Source organism: Artibeus jamaicensis, unplaced genomic scaffold, assembly GCF_021234435.1.
Source record: "Artibeus jamaicensis isolate MK-2021 breed Jamaican fruit bat unplaced genomic scaffold, CSHL_Jam_final contig_1044, whole genome shotgun sequence".
In the NCBI taxonomy this organism is placed as follows: domain Eukaryota; kingdom Metazoa; phylum Chordata; class Mammalia; order Chiroptera; family Phyllostomidae; genus Artibeus; species Artibeus jamaicensis.
The window spans coordinates 667,597-689,243 of record NW_026521208.1 but is presented as its reverse complement, the minus strand read 5'-3'; the positions used below and the strand labels follow the sequence as shown (position 1 = coordinate 689,243).

At 51.8% G+C, this 21,647-nt stretch overlaps 1 protein-coding gene across 2 annotated transcripts in view; it reads left to right on the top strand.

Annotated features, from left to right (window-relative positions):
* The window catches only part of TPK1 (thiamin pyrophosphokinase 1), a 264,873-nt gene that overhangs the window by 220,510 nt on the left and 22,716 nt on the right, over positions 1 to 21,647 (top strand). The gene's annotated exons all lie outside the window — the stretch shown is intronic.

Below are 21,647 nucleotides of genomic sequence, written 5' to 3'. Positions count from 1 at the left end.
TTCCAACCTTCATTGTAATGAAATGCTCCTCAGTGGGTTTAAAGCTTCAGTTCTGCAGAATGAGCACGTTCTAAGGGCGTCCCCGAGACCCTCTGGGTTGCACTGTGCGTTCCAGTGGTTTCAGAGAGTAGATCCCGTGTTGTGTTCCAGCAGTAAGAACGAAGGAGAGAGGAACGTCCCTGGACCTGAGAGGGGAAGTTGCTCCTGTTGTCGTCCTGTTTCCTCGACAGTGCAGGCTTTCTGTGTGGTGCTTGGTAGTGAACCTTAGGTCCCGTCTTGTGTCATCGCTGTGACTTCTGTGTCTGTGCGCACTTTGGGGTTATTTCTGCAGGGACATCCCGTTTGTTTTTCCTGGTTGAGACGGTGCTGCGGGAGGCCCTCGGGGACTTTGGCCAGTGAAGGCCAGTCCAGCCAGTGAGGCAGGAGCCCGGAGCTCTGCAGGTGACCTTCCGTGGGTGCACGGTGGGGTGGGCCCCGGAGAGGCAGCAGGCACCCACCAGGTGCTGCTGGGGTTTTCCAGTCAGTGAAGGACCGTGGGCGTTGTCGTAAAGGGTGATCCTGGCTCACCGAAGTTAACTGTCCGCATCGTTCTCTTAGTGCTGTGTGGACAAACTATAATGCATTGGAGTGAAAGTCAAGTTCCACAGTTCTAAGAAGGAAGTGAATTAAAAAATAAAAGAAGTGGGGGAATAGAATTATGCCAAGAACATGGTAATCAAAGAAACCAAATTGAGATAGACTGATCCCTAAAAGATATCAGTCACTGAGGGCGGCAGGGCGCGGGGAGAAATTCGGGTTTTTTGTTTTTTCCATTAGTGAACCTGGCCTGTTTCAGGAGGAAAGGAAGTGGTAAAAGAAACAGAACTAATGGCACATATAACAGAGGAGTTAATTTTTTTTAAGTATGGCCTAAGGTCAGTACTTCTCACACTTCTTTATTTAAAGATTTTACGTATTTTTAGAGAGAGGGAAAGGGAGGGAGGGAAACGTCAATGTGCGGTTGCCTCTCGCATGCCACCCACTGGGGACCTGCCCCGCGTGCCAGGCATGCACCCCAACTGGGAATCGAACCAGCGATCTCTAGCTTTGCAGTCCAGCACTCAAGTCACTGAGCTACAGCAGCCAGGGCTACTTCTCATGCTTTAATGGGTCTTGTTAGAATGCAGAGCCCCGGGACTCTGCTGTCCTGACAAAAACCCTCCCACGTGGTGCTAAGGTGGCCTTCGGGGCACCGAGCATGCGGCTGGGAGACAAGCCCACCCACCTGAACTAGTCACAGCCCTTCCGGCACCTGCTCTGGATGAGACACCGCCTCAACCACAGGCAAGTGCCAGCTACTTCCCAGTAAACGCGGTTCAAGGCTCAGGCTCTAAGGCTGTATATGTGCCCTTGCTGCTGACATACCTCTTTGTTAGGCAGGACAAAGGGCGGTGACGATGTAGTTCACGGGAGTAATACACTCACACAGCTTTGTGAAAGGCAGCAGCGAAAATGCATCAAAACTGTCAGGGGCTGTTATTACAGGTTCGGTGTCCAGACGCTCCTGTCTCCATGCCCCTGAGCTCAGAATGCCGCTGACTGCTCCTGATGGAGCAGAGGGTCCCGTGTATCGCTGCGCGTCTGCCCGCATGCGTCCGTCCATCCGTCCGTCCTGGGCGTTCCCGCAGAGCGGCGGGTCTGTGTGTCTCTGGGGAAGGACTGGCAGCCTGTGGCTTTGCACCTGGCCTGCCCGCCACGCCCCTGTACCCCGCGGCCCCCGCAGGGCGCTTCTTTGGTCAGGAGGGAGAGAGCAGCTCTTCCATTTTAAAGATAACATGGCAATGACCTTGTGAGAAAGTTAAATGTCTCCTAAGGAAATAGAAACATGAATCCTCTTTGATTAAAAGAAACAAAAAGAGGGTAAATACATTAATCAGGTTTTTCTCCATAGGTCCTTGGACCTACTGGTACAATGTCACAAAATATTATACACTTATCACAACCAATATCTGATCTTTTAAAGTTTTTGACAGTGAAGCAGAGGGCTGTCATCTCTACATTACTTTTAATACAGACAAGATCGAAACAGATTATTATTTTTTAATACTCTTTGTCATTATAGATTGGGGGATTATATAGTACTTACGGAATTATCTGCACATCGATATTCTGTACCTTTTTACAACCTCCTGTAAATCCATAGTCATTTCAAAGTAAAGTGGTTTTTAAAAAAAATAGGAGGGAAAAGAACAGAACTAAAGGACACAACAGTAGTAACATACACACCTGTGAGTCGGGACCATTACGTGGAGTTGGAGTGTCCTGAGACTCGTGTGTCCTCCAGAGTGGGGGACAGGCATTGATGGGACACTATCAGGCTTTAGCATTAGCAGCTGGAAGTTTCCAAAGTAATCGCTAAAAGACTAGAAACAGCTCCTGACTCCCACACTAGTAGACAGATACTCAGGTAGATACTTAAGAATTGAGGCCGTTAGGGAATTTGACATTGATGAAGAACAAAGGGAGACCCCGGCCAGGTAGCTCAGCTGGGTGAGGGTTTGATCCCTGGCCAGGGCACATACAAGAATCAACCGACAAATGTGTAAGGGGAACGAACTGATGTTTCTCTCTCCCTTCCTCGCTCTCTGGAATAAATAAGATTTTAAAAAGGAGTAAGGATAGCCTGGGATGGAGGGCGCCTCTTGTTGACCAAGAGACCACAGACACAGCGAGCAAATGAACACCGAAGTCCACGGGCTGTGACGTGAAGCTGAAGGTGGGAAAGTACTGCAGAAAGTCTGATTTCAGCGGAAGGAACGGCAGGTGCTGAGGCGATGTCTTTATTTTGAGTGGAGTTGGGTTCATAATCAGACCAAGGGCCGCAGTTCAGGGCACTTCAAGGGCAAGGGAAAAGGAAGACGTGGTCGAATAGCACAGTCGCTCAAATGCAGCCGGTGACAGGTAATGGTTCCTGCCTGCTGCTTCCTTCTGAGCTTTCGATGCTGTTAGGGGTGGGTCCTACTCCTTCTGTTTTGTGGATGGAGACAATCTACGTAACATAAATGCGCCACTCACTCTGAAGGATGTGACTCCTTGTTTTCTGGCACAGTCATGGTGCTGTGCCATTGCCACTGCCCAGTTACAGGACTTTTGTATCATCCCCCAGATGCGACACCAAATGGCTTAGCAGCCTGTTCCAGTTCTTGCTCCCCCCTTCCCGGCCGCCACTCGTCTGCATTCTGTCCCTGTGGAGTTGCCTGTTCTGGACCGTTCATAGAAATGGAATCACACACTCGATGGCCTTTTGCACCGGCTTCTTCCACTTCAGATAAGAGTGTTCGGGTTCACTCGTACAGTGCCACATAACAGCACTCACTCGATTCCTTTGTGTGGCTGAATAATATTTCACTGGCTACATCACGTCTTCTGATTCATTTATCAGCTCCTGGAAGTCTTTACTTTCTGCCTATGATGAGTGCTGTTGCTGTGAACTTCCATGTACAAGTTTTCATGTGCACACGCGTGTCTTCTGTCCTCCTGGGCAGACATCTGAGTGTCACTGCAAGGTCACGGGGTGACTCTCTGGGGGACAGCCAAACCCTGCTCCTCGTTGGCTGCTCCTTACCACAGGCCCACCCACGGTGGGTGAAGGGTCCGCTTATTTCCACATCCTCACCAACCTTCGTGTACCTTTTTTAAAAAATCGCCATCATAGAGGGTGCACACTGGTATCTCGTGGGTTTAATCTGTATTTTCCTAACACCCAGTGAGGCTGAGCATCTTTTCACACGCTTATTGGCCGAGCGTATGTCTTCTTTGGAGATACAGCTTTTCAATGCTCTGCCCTTTTAAAAACTGTATTGTCTGTATATTGAGTTATAAGTGTTTATATATTCTGGACACTACACCCTTACCAGACATATGACTTGGAAATACTTTCTTTTTCTGTGGGTTGTCTGTTCTTGTGCTTCGTGCTGTGCTTTATAGCCTAAAATTTTTAAATTTTGATGAAGTCCAGGTTACCTGTTTTTTCTTTGGTTACGTGTGCTTTGCTATTTTATTATAAAGATATTTTTATTGAAATAAGATGCTGATTTTAAATTCTTGTCTCTCGGTTATCCATAATGTAGCCTTTAGAGAGCTGTGATTTAGATGGTATTCTGTCCCATTAATGAGACGGTGTATTAGTGAACTGTGACTTCTGTAACAAATCCCCACAAACTGGGTGACCTAAAGCAACACAAATGCACTGCCCTGCAGCTCTGCAGTGGCCTTCAGGGGGCTAAGAGCCAGGAGTCAGCTGGCCCGTTCTTCTTCTTGGAAGCCCCAGGGAAGAGTCCCAGACCCTGTGGGCTGCCCCCATGCCTGGGCTGCGTGGCTCCCACCCCCACCTGTAAGGTTGGGGGCGCTGGGCCAGGCAGGGGCCGTGCTCACCTCACTTCATCGGACCTGCTCCTCTGCTCCTTCCTCTGCTTTTAGGGGCCCCTCTGGTCCCACTGGGCTCACCCTGGTGATCCAGGACAGGCTTTCTTCTGAGGCCGTCTGATTAGAAAGTATAATTCCATTTGCCACCCCGATTCCCCATTTGGCATGGAGCGGGCGTCTTTGGCAGCTGCTCCTCCACGTGCTGCAGAGGGTCTTCCCAGGGAAGCCGGGACTGCAGACCTCCGGGGACCGCTGGCAAAGCCACACGGGCTCAGGCGTCAACTGCCATGAATACGCTTGGTCTCTTCTCTGCAGCCCTTCCGGGTTGTGGAACCGGTTACGAGGGCACAAAGCTTAGTAAACATGCAAATTATTGATTCTTAATGAACCTGTTTTATCATCTCTAAGCCAGAAGTTTCTGTTCTTGTAATCCTGGAGGAAGGCAGCCCAGCAGTTTGGCCTTACGGGAAGTAATGCCAGGACTGGTTTTCTGGGAGTGGCCTGTGTGGACAGCACTTCCGTGGACGGCAGCGTGGGGCGGTAGCGGGCCTGTGGGCTTCGCAGGTCACCTGGACCTGGGACCAGGCTGCAGCTCACGCCTTGATTAGAAAAGTGCACTGGGGTTCACCTGTGTCCAGGGAACAAGATTTTTTATGAAAATGTGTGAAACACTTCGTTTGGTTGGTAGCATGTCTCAATTATCTCTAAAAGGCAGATTGGACGGATGTTTTTGAAAATGAGAAATATCAGGGCTTAAAGTTTCTGCAATAGTTTAAAGACACTTAGTCATACTGTTTGCCAAATGATGATGTCTTTAGGAGCACATTTCATGCACGCATTTTAAAGTTAATTTCTAGTGGGGTGCTCCAAAGAAAGAGGGTCTCCTACCCTAGTGCTGTTCCAGAAAGTGAATCGCATCCAGTCTTGTCTCGGGTTTAGAGAAAGTGAGACGGGGGACGGCCACCTCATTCACCTCCGAGCTTCCTCCCGTGCTCCTGCCTGGGTGTCTTGCCCGAGCAGCCCACTGCCACGTCCAGACAGACGGGAAAACACTCAAATCTGAAGACGCACAGAGCGGCCTGTGGGTGTGCCAGTAACGGTCGTAAAGTCTGAGCGTGTCTCTCTCTCTCTGCATCGAGGTGCCTCTGCCTTGGGATACTCGGGCTGTAGACGCTGAGATGATTGCTCACGAGGGCAGGAAGTGCTCCGTCTCCGAGACAGAAGCTTTGCGGCTACACGCAGTGATTTATGTTGAAGAACACAGCTGTTAGGGCGTCCCAAGAAGTGCTTGGGGTGCGTTTCTGGGTTTGCACCTCTCGTTCCTGCATTCCAATGTGCGTGCACGAAAGTGCTATTTAAAAAAATAACAAAAGAAAACATACAAGTCCCCAGGGGAATGCCCTGAATTGTCACAACATGATCTGGTTAAGATTAAGCAAAAGTGAGAGTGATATCAACAGATTATTGTTATTAACGTTTCTTTCCCCCCAAAGTCTTTACGAATCTTAAGGTGGAAAGACTTCTCAGAGGAAGAGACCATTATCTTAAAGATAATGGGAGAAAACAAAACTCCATTAAAGTAGGAAAATTGGTTCCAAAGCATAGGGAGATAACATGCATCCTGCTGGTTGGAGAGGCAGGGGGAAGGCAGGTGGTCGGACCCAGACTTAGAGATTGCCGGGCGGGGCAGTGAACCTGCATGGAGCTCACGCGGAGGAAGCTTTCTCTGCCACCGTGCAGTGCCCGGTGTGGGAGGGACGGGCGGGGGGCAAAGTGTTCACAGAAGAGCTTGCACGCTTGGGCTCTAATAACACCTGGTGCCGCTGTGCCCGTCAGCGCCAAGGTGCCGTTTCTCGTGCCCCCACAGCGCAGGGATGCAAAGCCCGTCATTCACGTAGCACGTACATTCACGTAGCACGTACAGCTGCGGCTCAGGTAAGATTCGGCTGATCTGAAACCGGATGGTTCCACAGCACCTCTGAAAGCCGACTGTGGGCACCTGGGTGACAGTGTCCCCCTCGTGTCTGTCAGGGACCTGGAGCTGGCACGTCCTTCTGCAGGCTGTGGCAGGTGCTGCAACCGCACGCAGAGCCTGCAGGGCCGCTGGGGGCCGAGCACCGCCCTGGCACGCTGCCCACGGCGCTTAGGGGCGCTCTGCTCCGGATGGAAATTCTTGCAAACTTGTAACAGCTTTGTACTCAAAAAAGTCTCAGCTGTAGATACTAAGGTAATAGAGGTAGATTTGTCATGTTTTTAAGTGAAACTTTGGGGGGAAACAAAACCTAGTTTTTAAATAACCAATGCCCCAGAAATTTTAACCTAAGGAACTGATCTGTGTAGCTTTTAGCCTTATTAACATCTCCATTTCCTAATTTTTCTACTAAAAATGATCAAGTTACAGAAACCTTTGTATTTGTTTTTGTTTTTTTTTAAATGTCAGCTTCCCCTTAGAGCTGTGAGTACTTGAAAGCATGCGTTGGAGGAATGAATTAATGAATAGAGCGACTCAGCCAGGAGGATGGAGTTCGAAGCCTTGGTAACTAACCCAGAGTGAGCCTAGCGGGCCATTTTCAAGGCACGTGGGCAGCTGAGCACATCGACCGGCGTAGATGGTTCAGTGCTTTTGGAAGAACTTAACAGTTCTCCTGGGTTCTGCTGACCGGACCAGTAGCTGTCACTGAGGCAGCCCAGCAGCACACTGGCGGTTCAGTGCAGAAGTCTGCTGCTCAGGCTCCCCCTTCAGAATGTTCTGTGCGTCCAATAGCCCCAAAATACTGGTTCCATCCAGTCAGTTCTCATAAAAATAAACTTATGCACTGGTTCCGCTTTGCTTAACAGTCTAGAATTCAAATCTTTCTTGAGACCTTGTTCTTTCTAGGCCCATCAATCCTGACTCTGGAAAGAATGTCACTTTGCAGAATCATTAATATTGCTGGTGACATTTGAATATAGGTTGTGGAAGATGACCTAAGTGGGGAGACCATCTCTCTGCCCTGTGTTTGAACGTCCAAGGATACACTTTCTTGCCAGAAAAGCAGAGTGGTATGTTGTAAATAGTGTTTGCTTTACGATGAGCACTAGGTTTTAGGGAAAGGCAGAACGACCAGAGGCAGGGAGGATACTGTGGACCTTGCATACGGCTTGGACAGGGACAGAGCAGCGTCTTACCCCCAACTCTGGTGCCAGCCCTCAGATGGGAAAGCAGGTTCAGAGAGCATGCGTCACCCACAATTGCAGGCAGAGCTGTATTCTCCTCTAGACTAACTACTCATGGAGGCTGCACAGGGTAAAGGGCTGTGTCACTTCTAGCACTTGTGATGGATGATTCTGTAAAGTGTCCCTAATTTGGAATGTGTGATTACTCAGCAGAGCTGTTATCGAAAGAGAAAGGATTTGCATAGCAAGGTACACACTGGGCCATTTAAACTCTTTGGATAAACAAATCATTTTTAAGAATTTCAGTATATATTTACTTTCTTAAATGCATTCATTCATATTCAAACTGGTTAGTTACACTCTTCTGCAAACACCCCCCGCCACAAAGTGGTGTTAACTTATTTTGCTTTGTTTTCAAATCTCAAACCAGACTGACTATTTTGTATCTCAGGACTGCATAATTAAGAATATTTTGCATGAGTCTCAGGGCTGAGATGAACTGTACCCTGTGCATGCAACCTGATTAGAATTCTCTATGTTGTCCCCTTAGACTGTTTTCTGAGCTGATTTAGTTGCATTACCTGGATTTTTAAGGTCCTGTAAACTAGCTTGTGCTCATAGCCACTCACAGTCGAATGTGTTTGGCTGAAAGGTCCTCCTGGCTGTGCTGCTGAGGTGGAGAAGGCAGGGCTCGCCTTGCCCTGGAGTCACCTTTCCTTCTCCCCTTGAAGCTCTCGGGGCTGCAGGTCTCATAAAACAGGCAGAGGGACGGGACATGCGTGGTTGGGAAGATGACGTCAGGCTCATTGCGGCTTTGCATTATTCCGTGATATTGTAAACGCTCTCTTAGATAAGCCTGCACTTTAAACCAGCTAGTCAAGTCCAGAGGTGGTAACGGCTGACTTTTGGGTCTCTTTCCTGACCTGCGGTAGAACTGCGATCTCTTCCCAGCAGAAATTCCCGAGCCCCTGGGGACCGTGCTCTGCCCAGGCTGGCTCTGGCCCAGGGACTGGCCAGGTTGTGGAAGATGAACTGACAACGCCTGCTAAGTTTGTCTTTCTCACTGCACATGGCGAGTGCCCACCGTGGCAGGTGACCTCTGTTTCTCTCCTCTGCTCTAGTGGCCCTTGTCATCTACTGAAGTGACAGAATCCTCCTGTGCAACAGACTGGCTGCTCAGAGGGGGCCGTCCTCCGTCAGGGGCACGGGGTGACATCAGATAAATTGCCAGTCGCGGCACTGAGAGCAAAGCTCGTGCTCCGAGAGAACGTTCTTTCCCCCCCACCACTGAGGACCAGAGGAGCCAGACCCGGCATCCAGCCTCAAGTTTAAGTCTCAGTGTAAACTTGGGTTTTAGTGTGAGGCAAGTCCCTTTTCTTAGACGTAGTGTATTAAATTGGGATGCGGGTGAAATTCTGTTCTTTTTCCAGCTCAGTTATATTAGCGTCTGCAGCAGACGGTGCTCAGCCTTGCCGTTCCCCTCAGGCCACGTCCAAGGCTGATTAAATCTCGTCTCCGCAGCACGGTGTCTGGACGCTAGGGGAGAGGAAAGGCGTGTGCGCAAAGGATGTGAAAATACAAACAACGCGAAGCAGCATGTACAAAACACTTTGAGGGGGTCGGTGTCCCCACATCTACTCTGTGTGGCAGCCCCCTGGGGCTGTTGTGAAGAGCTCCACCAAGGGAGTGGCTCGCAGACAGCTCAGCGGCTGGCACAGAGTGGAGGTGGGAACACCGTTCTGTGTCTGCTCAGGGCCTGCTTCTGCTGTCGCAGACTGCGGGCTTCCGGCTGTGGCCCCATGTGGCAGGAGTGGCGGGGGAGCCCCCCTGGGCCTCTGTTACAGGGGCCCTGGCCCCGTTCCGGAGGGCTCCACCCTCCTGACCTTACCACATGCCCAACCTCCCAACGTCATCATGTGGGTGAGGATCTCAACGCGTGAATTCTGAGGGGTCACAGATATTCAGCCCATGCCACTTGGTGTCATTCAAATGACTCTGTGGCCCTGGTGGCAGGGATCCGGTTTTCCCCCCCACAGAAGTGGATCCAAGGAAAATGACAAAAATAGGAACTAGCTCAGACATAGTCCTCTAGCTCAGACAACCACTGCCAGCAAGTTGGGGTTTGTTCCGGTCTCTCTTCGGTTAGGAGTTTCCTTTCTAGATAAGAAGCCTATTTTCGAGTTCCTGTTGCTCAAGGTTGTGTTAGGTTGCCGGCTTCGCTTGTGTTTGTTTGGGTAGTTTTCAAGCAGCCGTGCAGGTACCCGGTGCTGTTCTGCACCAGCCCCGCGTAGATGTCGAGCCAGGTGCCCAGGAGGCAGGGGGAGCCGAGGCTCCAGGGGCGGCCGTGGGCTGATGGGGGGCCCGCGGCCCTCCAACCCCAGCTCTCTTGTTGCCAGGTAAGCTTCTCCTAGCAGGTGTGTTTGCTTTTAACTCAAATACGAGGCTTATCACTGCGCAGTTAAACGTCTTCTGGTGCAGGCTTTTATTTTTTATGTAACAGCCTTGGTGAGATACAATTCACATCCCATAAACTTCATAACTAACTCCTCAGGATCGTTGTAAATAGTGTTACTTTCTCTCTCCCAGTAGTTTGTTGTCCACAGATCAGATTAGCTTTACAGGTTTCATTCCAAGACATCGACACAGAGTTGAAGGGACAGTCCCAAGGACAGAATCTCGCCTCTCTCAGAGCCTTTCCAAAGCGCCGCGCACGGGAGCCCTTTGGGAAGGGTAGTCAGCATCTCTGAGTTCGCTTGTCTGTGTAACTCGGTCTCCCACACGCCCCCTGTGGTTCCTGACAAGGCACAGAAACAAGACGATCCCTCGGGCGTGATGGTGAGACGTGCTTTTTGGTGCTGAGTCCAGCAAACTGAACTCCACTGCCTCCCCAGCCCTGGAGCTCGTCCCTGGTACCGCATGAGGGGCCGTTTCCTGATGGAAAATCCGGAGGCCGAGTAGGGGCTCAGGAGCTGAGGCTCAGTCTTCTTCTCCAGGTGGAAATCAACCCCTTTTTTCCTCTGCTCCCAACAGCGTTAAAGCCCATTTTCACTGCTCAATGTAGGCTTTGTGATCTTCGGATCTTTAGCTATGCTATTTTTCCGTCTTCCAAGTCTTCACTCAAATACAGAGAACCCTCCCATTTGTGTTTCCCAACGGTGAGGCCATCCTCAGAGTTACGATTACAACACAGGAGTATTGATTCTGTCAGGGTCAGTGTAGAACTGCGTCGTTAGAGAGGTTCTCACTCCCCGTCTATTCTCTCGACCCCGGCCAGCCGTCTGGAGAATCGGCGGACACCCTCACGGCCTCGGTGCAGCGCCCGGACAGACGGCAGCCTGCGCCATGTCACCTGCTTGTGGCAGTTCACCTGGGTGACTTTTCTCCTTTTCCCTCCATGTTTGAACATAAGCTCCTGTTTATCTAATTTACAGGTTTCTTGCCGAAGTTTTGTCTGTAGTGCCTTTTGAGCCAGAAACCCACCCTTTGTGTAATGTCGGCACCCGGCGAACTGCTTGTTAGCTTCCTGCCGTCACCTTTTTTTTTCTTGGCATCGTTTTCTTTAAGGGCAACATCGTTAGAGTAACACCATGTGTCTAGTGGCGTGAGGGGCGAGTACACGTCCCACTCCTGCCCGTGTCCCCGAATGAGAAGGAAGGTCCTGTGGCTGCCGCATCCTCCCCATCCCCCCAGAACTGGTTCCCACGGAGGGAAGGCAGGACAGTCGTCAGCTGTCCGAGCTCTTATTTCCCCTCCTGTTTTGTTCAACTCTGTAATTACGCCTGATTTTCCTGAACTAGCAGAATTTCAAAGTGAAATCTCGTGCATTTCGATACTTACACACGCATGTAAGAGGGGAAAGGACGTCACTGTGTTCCCCCGAAATCACACCTGCACACTAGTATTTGCCAAAATGAGATCAACATAAATCCTTTTCTCAAAAGAAAATGCCTGTGATTACCAAATAACACCAGCTGTAATTTTGCCTTTTTAGAAATGAGTACGTAATGTGGAGAAAAGAAAAACAGAGGTTTTTCTTACTCCTTTCTAAAATCACTGCGGCCAGGTGGTGGTCTCTGGGGGCCCCCAGGCCCAGAAGGAGTGTCCCCACCGACCTTTCAAGCCCCAGCGCTGCCCCCCCCAACCCCAGCAGTGACTGTGGTGCAGTTTTGACCTCGCTGTGCACTCTAATTAGTCAGAACTGAGTACATTCCGTGTGCAAGGTGCGGTTTTAAGAGGCAGAAAAATAACACTCAACGTGTCCTGAGCTCGTGTTCCTGTGCCCGCAAGCCCACCCAGGTTTCCAGGGCATTCTCCTACCCGCCGAGGTGATTATTTCAGACAGAGGAGGCAGGCCAAGTCCTGGGGAGGAAGGGCGGGTGGAACAGGACGGGTTTTGCACGGGGAGATGCGACTTCTGTGAGCTCGAATTTCCAACACAGGAGTCATAGCAATAAAGCTACTTCATGCTGTAGTCGTGAGGATTGCAAGGGCTCGTTCAGGTGAAGACGCGGCCCGTGCGTAACTCAGCAATGCAGAGCCATCAGAGAGAGGCGGTTCCACCGCGTGCCCGTCACAACAGTGGGCGCCAGGAGTACACGTCACATTTGGGGAAAGCCAAGTCATTGGTGGCTGGAGGGCAGTGCCAGGCGGGACGCTCCTGGCAGCTGGCTGTGGAATGAGCAGAGAGGGAAGTGCAGGTGAGCAATTCCAACGCTGGGGCTCTCGGGTGGGGGAGTTTCAGGTGGCGGGGGGGGGGGCAGACGGAAGGGCTCACGGAGAGAAGACAGGGGCGGGCACGGGAGAGCGTGGTGACTGATGGGCAGACGGAGCTGTCAGGAGGTCGGGGACAGCGCGCTCCAGAGCCTCGGACAGAAGAGACGCTTGCCTTTGCGTGGTGACCAGAGCAGGGGAGGCGGCGCGTGGGCGGAGCCACGGCGTCCGAGTGCCGGTCAGAGGTGCGGCGGCTCCTCGTGCGTCCGTTCTCCCTGAGAAGTTGCGGTGGAGCCACACGCGTGTGCTCGGAGAAGTTAGGAGTCAGGTGTGCAGAAGGATGCACAAGGAGGGTTTAGTGCGTAAGTCTTTAAATAGCAGCCGTTGAGAACTTAAGAATAACTGACCCGGGAAACAGAAATTGCTTCGACCGAGGTCTAGCTGAAGCTGCGTGCTCTCCCTGTCCCGCTGGCTTCCCCTGTGGACGCAGGCGACTACCACCCGAAGGGGAGCACAGCAGGGCCTGTCCCTGCAGAGCCGCCTGTGGGGCGCTCGCTTCAGCGGACACCGGAGGCAGGCGGGGGGCCTGGAGCTCCGCAGCAGCGGCCGAGGCGGGGAGAGGCCTCCTGGTGGCCCCGTCAGCTTTCCCTGGTCGCCCTTAGAGCCGGGACACAGACTCTCCGTCAAGTCCCTGCCACGTGCAGTGGAACGTCGTGACGTCACCGTTTGGTTTCCTGCACTGTGGATAGATAGAACCCGCGGTCTGCCTTCCTCCAGGGTCTGGCAGAAATAACGCCCCTTCTCATTATGGGCTTTTATTAGAAAATCACAAGCACACTGCATGACATTTTAGGTGAAATGTTCAGAGTAAAACTATAGATTATTACACCCAGATCATCACCCTGCTGACCACGCTCACGCAGGCCTTACCTCTGCCGGACCCCGTATGAATCTGCCCTGTCCCAGGCTGGCCACCGCGGCTGGGTCTCGTGGGGACGGCGCTGGTTTTCTGAGCAGGTTTCGGCAGCTCGTGGGGCCGAGTTCTGTTTTCTTCTGTGCTCTGGCCATGGTCCATTTCTATGTTTATTCTTTCTATTTCAACACTTTCTTACCATGCAACGTAAAATGTTCTTCTATTCAGAGTATGTTATTCTTTTAGTTAAAAGACTATAGAACCTGAGAGAGAAGAGGCCCAGGAAATAGTCAGTAATGGAACGGAGGAAAGGAAATCTGTAGGCGTGCAGTTCAGGAATTAAAGTGGAAGTCTCAGCTGTCCCACAGGGACCGTATTGGCCTGTCCTGCTCCACGCCCCTGTGCCCCTTGGGTAAAGCAGACCCAGGCCGGGCCGGCTCCCTCGGACCAGTGGACTAGAGGACAGAGACTTAACAGGTCACCGAGCACAAACTCACACCTTTCCTCTCGAGGGCCACGCCCAACAAGGGACTCACCTCAGTCTCTCCCAGCTCCTGAGATGGACTTCCAACCAGTGTGCTTTCCAGCCATCACGGCAGGCACATCGCAAATTTCCTTTTCCAATCTGGAGTCATGGTGTTCAAATCACGCAGGACAGTGACCCGAACGCCCCACTAAGTACTGCATGGAGCCGTTATGAATTCCTATCAGTCCTACTGGCTGTTTAGGCTTAAGTGAGTTTAAGGAGAATTTAAACTTAGAAAAGTGGATAACCATAAGGCATGATAAATGTTATGATTAATGGTCTATTGGAGTAGGCAGACTTTTAGAATCACAGTTACTGTCCCAGAAATTCCCCTGCCCTGTGAGATATTTGAGGGGCAGTTTCCCTGATAAGAAAACAAGGGTGTGTGTTACCACTGATTGATGGTATAGTAAACCTCTGCCTTGTCTTCTTGACACAGGCGATCTCTCCGCTCCCTGCCTCCTGGTGGGGAAGTGTAATGGGGTGCTTCCCCCAGGAGTGAAGCCACTGGGCCACAGAGAGAGTGCGTTTTACTTCTAGTCAGAGAAACGCCTTGATACCGCAGGGAAGGGTCATGAATTCTCCCCGATGCCGTGCCGAAATGAGAAGCTTAACCAAACACCTCGTTTATCAGAAACACAATAAGCTTTCTCGCAGTTCCATCCGTGGATGTGTGGCCTCTCACGAATCAGAAGGTAATGCTCTCAAGGGCGACTACACAGATGAGAGGGACCGAGGGGATGCACCGGGCCAGCCACTGAGGAAGGCGTTTCACCCCCACCCCCTCCCCCGGTGCTTCCGAACACCCCTGTGTCGGTCAGGCAGCCTAGAAGCAATGTCCAGTCCGTCCTGGAGAACCTGGGGCTGGTGTGCTTCAGTCAGCAGTAACCGTTAAGGAAATGCTGAGTTCTAGGAAAGGGGTCTCTCTCCAAGTCAGTAGGAGACCCTGATTGGAGGGCTCGGAGACAGTAGGAAGGAGCGGAGTGGGCGTGGCCGTGTCTGCGCTCCCGAGGGGCTGGCCTGACAGAGGTGCAGCCTGGGGGGGGGTGTGGAGCAGGCGCCACCTTCAGGGCTTGTGTTTCTTTGGTTGGTTTTTCCACGAATACCAAAGTCATTCTTAGTCTTTATGCTGCTCGCTTTATGCAGATGCTCATTTATTCATTCAATAAATATTTATAGTAAGTCCACTGTGTCCTCAGCACTATGCTAAGTAGGCGTGTGTAACAGAAAGCAGAACAAATCTGGTCTCTTGTGGGCTTACATGCTTCAGGGTGGGGAGCACACTGTGGAAATAGTTCTTGTAATATTAATACTTCTGGATAATGTAAACAATTAGGGAGGTACTTTTAGAGATTTCTTGTTTCTGTTGGGAGTTTCTGCACTGGAAGACTCTATTCTGCTAACAGAGAATAGCCCTCAGCATAATCATAAAGTAGCCTTCCTGCCTTCATTTTCACAAAGTCCTTGCTTTGTGACACCAGGGCTGGAAACGTGCTCACACACGCGCCCTTCGTCCCTGCCTTGAGCCCTGCCAGCCTGCGCGGGGACGCCAGCCTCCTGCCCTGTGGGTGCCGCGAGTCCATGAGAGGGGCACGGGGTGGCCCCTCCCAGCAGGCGCGCCGAATGCCTGCTACCCCAGGGCTTCCTGCCCTCTTTAAACTTGTAACTTTTTGGTAAACGTTAAAAGATCACCATCAGTGTCTGAACCCTCACAGTAAATGTTGCACTGAAAAAGAGATGAATGTAATTGTGACCGTAAGAATTTTCAACTACACATACGACTTTCCACTCTGCCCCTAAGGATCACTGTTGCACAAACGAAAGCACAGGTCTATGTATATCGCAGTAATTTGGCATTTTTAACTCTATTTAACTTTTTTAAAGATGTTCTTTTTTAGAGAGAGGGGCTGAGCAGGAGAGAAGCATCGATTGGTTGCCTCTCACACGCCGTCTACTGGGGACCTGGCCCGCAGTCCAGGCATGTGCCCTGACTGGGAATCGAACCACGATCCTCTGGTTTGCAGGCCTGCACTCAGTGCACTGAGCCACACCAGCCAAGGCAATAATTTGGCATTTTTCAAAATTTTTACAAAATGTTAAAGAGATTCCAGGGTATACAGAGGAACAGAGATTTCAAGCATCCTAAAGTGGCCAGTAAATGGACCCAACAGAAATGTACTGTTGTCTTTAAAAAAGAGACAGGTCTTTTGCGTACATTTCCTTCCTTTCCCACTGTAATTACTTTACCTCTTAAATTCCAAGTGTCACAATCAGCTGAATGGGAGGAACTCAGACTAGAAGACCGTCTGCTATTTTTGTATTTCCCACGAGGGCCTTTTAACTGTCTGGAGGCTGTATAAGCCCCTCATACATGGGGTCTGGGCTAAATCAAAGCAAACAGTAGAACCTTTTATCTCAGCATTTAAGAAACCGGAAACAAGGTCACATACCGGAGCGCATCTGTCGCAGGTCTTCTCCAGAGTGGCGTCTGAAGGCTGAGAGGCCCGCAGTCAGCCTGCACTGTTGAAAGGTGGACGTTTGCCCGAGGAGGGCGCCAGCGTCCTAACTACCGCACCGGGACTGTGGCTAACAATGGCCAACGTGATTAGTACATGAACCTTTCCCCCCAAAAGTAAAGATAGCTTTTCACTTTGGTTTCACAGGCTTTCTTCATGACACATGAAGTCACGTACATGAGCTACTACACTAATCCTAACAGATTCTTGCCTGGCACGTTATGAGAACTGTATAGGGAAGACGGTCCTTTCTAAAAACTAGGTTGCATTTTTACAGTCTGCTCCTTCTTTTAAAATTTAAAACAACTTGACTAAAGCGTAGTTAGCATACAGTCTCCCATTAGTTTCAGGTGTGCAATGATGCAAGATGAGGGGTTGGTACCCAAAATTTGTGAGGAACTCATGCTACTCAAGAACTAAGTGTAATCTGATCAGAAAATGGGCAGAAGATGCGAGGACATACTCCTTTTTGATGTAAACATGTAGGATATTAGGGCAGCACAGGGAGAAAGAGACCTGGTGAAATGGCCAAGTCAGTAAACACTGATGTTTGTTAAGGATGCTGACACAGCCTAGATCCTGAATTAAGGAGAGTTCAAACCCTCGTTGGCCCAGTGCCTCAGGGCGGGCCAGGCCGCAGGTGCCCGGACGCCGGAGACCAGACCGCCTGCGCCCACGCCTCTCTGAAACAAGGGGGAAGGGCGGCCCGCCAGCGTGGCTGCCACACCCCTGGCAGGAGGCAAGGCCTGGAACAGGGCGTTTGTGTCTTTGGATCTGTCTGGAAGGACAAGGCTTCTAAGAAGTGAGTCCCGAACGGAGAAGCTGTCAGTCACGTGAACGCCCACGGCAGCCCTGCGGCGGCGTGTCCTGCAGGAACCAGGCCAGCTTCACGGCCATGCCTGTCCGTGTGTGCAGAATGGGACACGCGAGCACTAACAGAATGACACCCAAGCGGCTCCCTGGTCCCTGCTCATCAGTGCAGCTGTCCCCGGCCCAGATCAGAGACAGAAGTCACTCCAGGTGGGTCAGACAGCCTGAGGCGCCCACACAGAGGCCAGTCTGTGGCCACCCCTGGCAAAGCTCCACTGGGGACTGTAGGAGAGAGAGAGACACGACCGCCGCGTCTGTCGCCTCTGCAGCCAGGACCCGCCCACGCGTTCATCGCCAGGCCAAAGGAGCCCAGGTCCGACCCTCACCTTGTTCCAGACGAGAGAGGTTCTAGGAAGAGTGAGGGGAGAGGGGTTTGCTGCTCCCAGACTGCTTCCTGGGAAAATGTCTTCAAGAGCAGAAGAGAAAGAAGTCTCGTTTGTAACCAGCAGGAGGGTGGGTTTAGATGCTCCATCCACTACCGAACGGATGGAAATGAGGAGCTTAGACCCTGCTGCCCAGCAAGGTGCCTGGAGGGCTGCTTCGAGCTGCCTCCCACCGGGCCCCCCACCAGCGGGCGCCCTGTGCACCAGAGGGGCAGGGAGGCTCCGGCCTGTCGCTCAGACAGCCTGGGTAGCGGCAGGAGCTATTCGGGACTGTGTGTTTCTTAACCACAAATACAGAGACCGTACTCACAAGCTACTTCTACATGGACATACTTGAGATTTAGATTTTTAAGACTAGCTTAGTTGCAGTAATGACCGTTTTTACCAAACAGAGCTGTAAATTCGTCTGTATCCTGCCAGACACAGAGGGCGTCACCCTGCACCAGCCGCGCAACTCAGTTTGGAAGGAGTGATAGTTATTCCCATTCTCCATCCCTCCCTGCAGAGTAAATATTTCTTCTACATAAAGATGTGATTGCCTGATACCTGGGTATAATTGTTGTAGGTAATTTAAAAACATTAATTTCACTCTGATAGTTGCAAATACATTTATTACAAATGAATATACCTTCTGTAAAAATATAGATCAATTTTCCTAAAATTACAAATAAAGGCTCTGTAATTTAAATCTTTCTTCTATACCATGAAATTACCTTCCCCTATTCAAAGTGAACTCAGATTAACTGAATTTTGCCTTAATTTTTGTCTGTATTTTCTACCGATAGAGCAAAATGTTGTTACTGAAAGCCGAGTATTGAGCCATGTCTCACTGCTAATCCTGCTGAATCGTTTTCCGCTCTGTCTAGACTGTTAATACGACTTAATTGAATAGTGGCCAGCGCTGATGACGAGTCTTCCACAGATGGTGTTTTTTAAATGGAGTTACGTCGTGCATTTTCTAAATAAGACGGCAGAGCTGAGGGCTGAGGTTAGCAGCCCTCGGCTGGGTCATGGGCTGTGGCTGGAGCCCTGGGGTGGGGGGGAGGGACACCCTGCATCAGTCCCCTGCCGGGCTGCGGACCACAGTGTGGGCCGGGCTGCAGAAATCACTTTCCTCTGTTTTGTGACTAAGCTTCAGAAAAACATAGGTAACGTAGCCATGTTTCAAGCAATTTAAATATTCGGTATGTAGCTCAAATCACTGAACTCGGCTCCAATCTGAAAGTGATCCTGGAGGGCCCGTCTGTGGGTCAAGCGGCGTATTTAGCTCTGTGGTAGCAGAAGGCACACTCGCTGGAGGCCAGGGAGCTGGCGCCGTGTGTTCTGGGGCCACTAAGGGGTCGTGAGTTGTTTCCCCCAGACCAGAAGGAAAGGGTTGGAGGTGAGACCAGGGGCTCTTGGACCCCATTTTCCGAAGCCGTGAAGACCTAGTGAGTTCCCTACAGCCCCCCGAGTGTGGGAGTGGAGGGTCCCAGGTGGCCAGCGCCTGGTGCCCTAGTTGGTTCGAGTAGGAGCAGTGCACTTGAATCTGCCAGAGCCCCCAGCTGGACAGTAACGCCCCTCTGGGGTTACAGTTTCCACGCTAAAGGGAGGTAGACCGAGCCGTACACCACCTGGGAGAGAGACATTGGCACACTGAACACACAGGATAGAGGACACCGTGCGTGCCCCCGTCCGACAGCGGTATAGGAAATGCTAGGCAGAAAGTTACAAATCTGAGGCCGGGATGGTGGGATACCAACTTGCATGCAAATAGTAGATACGAAGGAAGATCACCAAGAACAGAGAAGTGGAGGCTTCGTCAGGAGGGGAACCTTGGCAGGACTGTTGGAAATGGGTTATTACAACTGCAGCCGGGGGAGCACAGTGACGGGAGTTACAGCAGCTGTTAGACTGGATAAGGTTTTCAGACCCAATAGCATATTCGTGTACTGTGATGCCACCTATTGCTTGTATGAAGTATCGTCATTTGTATCAGAAAGGGGAAATGAGAAGTGAAGGCAGGTCGTGATGAAGTACATTTGGAGCAGCCATTAGAATGCACAGGTCTCAGGACAAAGTTTAAGGTGCTGTTTTATTGCCTTCACTGGAGCAAATAATATCTGTTGATACTAAAACATCTGCCTTACGTGCTGTTTTTCCTGAAAGACAGCAGTCAGACGCTCACGATTGAAATTCTGTTCTAAACACAGCCGCGTACTTGAGTGAACTCTGCTTGGCGGTCAGCGTTTACCTACCACTTCTGTTCTGTAAACGTCTTCAACAAGGCGGTGGGGAGCCACTGTGAGCGCGGGGGGTTCGTTTGCAAGGGCCTCGCAGAGTCCAGGGCTGAGAGGGAGCAGAAGGACCGTCGTCCGTGTAAAGAAAGGGGCTGGGGTCCGTCGTACCCATCGGGGTCCCTGGCAGGGTGAAGCAGAGGAGGGGTGACCAGAGCCGGGGAAAACTGGAGGTGACAGGGACACAAGGTGCTTTCAGGAGAGAAGTGGGCATTTCATCACAAGGGGCCGCCTCCTCGGAGCAGCGGGTCTGGCCGAACTCACCACGTTTGAGCCGGAATCCCAGAGGGACAGGCGTGGCAAAGGTGCAGAACTCCCAGGGCCTTCACACACCCATACGGACCCCCTCTTTCATCCGGCTAGTCCCCCCAGGCACGACTTGGAGAGCCCGTCCTGATGGGACCTGGCCGTCACGTCTGCGGTTGAGCCGTAGAAGCCGTGGTTCTCCAACTCTTCCTGGGGGGTGGGAATGAGAAGACCGTGGGCATGTGTGTAAATACGTAAGATAACACAGGCGTTTTTGGAAACTCACTGGTGTGAGCACCTGGCGTGCAGACCGAGGGCCCTCCGAGAATGCACGCCCCTCCCCTTCTGTTCTTCATTCCCGGCCTCCGTGCACTGTGAGAAAAGTGACGTCTCTGCGCACGAATGTGTTTTCCCGGTCGTGACCGAGGTGCACAGGCTGGAGCGTGGCTTTTTCTGTTACGCGTCTGATTCGGGCGGTGTGTCTGTGGGCGCAGTCGCTCCGATGAGTGCACTTCCTTCTTCCGACGGAGGCGGCGTGTTACCTGACACGAGCCTGGCACTGAAAGACTGAGAAATTTATCTGTAAGTCCAAATGCGTTTTTGTCTGCAGACTGCACAGTGGACTCACCAGGCTTCATCCCCTTTCACAGCTGCCTGGCTTTATTTCCACGGCGTCCCCTGGGCTTGTCCTCTCACCACACGTGTGTCATTTCCACTTCCATCTAGAGTGCAGGTGACAGCTGTAACCCAGGTCCTACCCATCACAGGCCACAGACGATCAGCCCTGTGTGGTCCAAGGGAAAGTGGCCCGACGCCCCACTGGGGTCTCAGTCCTTGGTAGGTGACCAGGCAGCTTGTGCAGGAGGCGTGAACATGGCGGTTCAGTCCCATCTTCCTCAGATGCGTAGTGTCATTCGCAGTGGTTTTGGGGCGTGCCACCAACTTGCCCCACACCCCATTCTTCGGACGTCTTCGCTCTTCCTCCCAGGGTGTGGCGGACCTGCTGCCGCCGCGACCCCGTCATCGCCTTTCCCTCCCGGTGCGTCGATGCCATTTCTTCCACATCCTACTTGGTGGTTTTTATCCGTCACTTTGGGCTTCCCCGCTTGGGCGCACTCTAAAGGAGCACCGATCACGCCTCCTCGGCGGCGCCTGCGGGTTTGAGGCTGATGTTAAGTAAGCACCGTGCTACCCACCCCCCCCCTCCGTGTTCGTCCCCTCCGCAAATGCCACTTGAACGCTCCTCAGTGCAGCTGAAGATAAAACAGCGGACCGCTGGTCCTTTCAGGGAGAAGGCAGAGCCCTTCGCAGACGCCCCTCACTCACGTTCGTGACAGCTGCGTTGGAGACAGCAGGGCAGGTGTTACTGCTGTTCTGCAAGTGGAGGCTGAGGTCACCTGAGGAGCATTAGGCAAAAGCTGTAAGGACATCACGGGAAAGTTGGCAGAGGCCAGGCGCACGTAGGGCCGAGCCCCTGGTCCCAGGACCCCATCTTCTCTGCCACGTGCGGTCACACCTGTCATGCTTGTGTTTGGGGCCTGCCGGTGCCCGCGGGAGGCAGGGCCCTGGGAGTTGGAGGAAGTAACCAGAGCAAAGAAAATCAGCCCCTAGCAGCCTCGGGCCGACGAGCATGCCCCTCTGCACGCA